This window comes from Mandrillus leucophaeus, unplaced genomic scaffold (assembly GCF_000951045.1).
Source record: "Mandrillus leucophaeus isolate KB7577 unplaced genomic scaffold, Mleu.le_1.0 Scaffold17, whole genome shotgun sequence".
Classification (NCBI taxonomy): Eukaryota; Metazoa; Chordata; class Mammalia; order Primates; family Cercopithecidae; genus Mandrillus; species Mandrillus leucophaeus.
The window spans coordinates 340430-341509 of NW_012101698.1; the positions used below are offsets into that span (position 1 = coordinate 340430).

Consider the following 1080-nt stretch of genomic DNA (forward strand, 5'->3'; position numbering starts at 1 on the left):
GTTGCCTAGTCTAGAGTGCAGTGGCACGATCTCCGCTCACTGCAACCTTCGCTTCCTGGGTTCAAGTGATTCTTCTGCCTCAGCCTCCCGAGTAGCTGGGACTACAGGCGCACACCACCACGCCCGGCTAATTTTTTGTATTTTTAGTAGAGACGGGGTTTCACCATGTTGGCCAGGCTGGTCTTGAACTCCCGAACTCAGGTGATCCACCTGCCTCAGCCTCCAAAAGTGCTGAGATTACAGGCTTGAGCCACTGCGCCTGGCCACTCATTTTTAAAAAACTAGTTATTAATTATCATTTCTCTTAAAGTTTTCCTGAGATGTAAAAACTCAGCGCCTTCAGCTGGTTCTAAACTGGTCTCTGCTAACAACTCCCCTCACCTCGTCGGTCTCACCCCACCCCAGCGCACCCCAACTCACTTCATCTCACTTTACCCGAGTCCAGCACCATCTTTTAGGGACCTGAAAACTACTGGCAATAAGGTCAGGTGGGAATTTAGGAGGTCATGGATGTCGGAAATAAAGGTGTGAAAAAGAAGAGGAGGGGAATTGTTTTGGCTTGAAGACACCGGAACCTCCAAGGTTCCTGCAAAACCATTTGCAGCTTTTGCAAACCGCCTTAAAGTCATCAGCGCCCCACTGCGGAATTCAAAGCTAAGCTGTCACAATTGTTAACACCTTCTTTGACCAGCCTTTTTACATTTGACAATTCTCTTCTGCGCTTCTTTCCTGCCAGCAGGAAGGTTCTGCTGCCTTGGTTTTAGGGAGCCCCCTAGACAGCGAACTGCCCCTTCGGGAGCAGAAGTCGGGGAAGAGTGCTCTCCGCTCGCCTTCCTTGCAGGGTGAGTAGGTTTTGCGGGTTAGAGAGCGGGGCGTGGGGGCGGGGAGGGAGAGTAACAATTTTGGAAGTCCCTGCGTGGTATCTGGAAAGTTAACGACGCTTCAGGTTCTAGGTTGAGCCCAATGACCGTCTCGCCTTGGCAGCTGGTCCCAGGGCGATTGCGGAGCCGCGCGGCCTTCGGCCCCACTCGGGGGACCCAGCTTCGGAGAGGGCGCAGGGGCTGCGAGTCTTGCGAGCCG

At 53.2% G+C, this 1080-nt stretch overlaps 1 protein-coding gene across 1 annotated transcript in view; it reads left to right on the forward strand.

Moving 5' to 3' along the window:
• Positions 1 to 618: 618 nt before the first annotated feature.
• The window catches only part of HAS3 (hyaluronan synthase 3), a 12790-nt gene continuing 12328 nt past the window's right edge, over positions 619 to 1080 (forward strand). Inside the window, exon 1 of the mRNA XM_011976679.1 lies at positions 619 to 842. The gene's annotated coding sequence lies outside the window, so the exon portion shown is untranslated. The remainder of the gene's footprint in view (positions 843 to 1080) is intronic.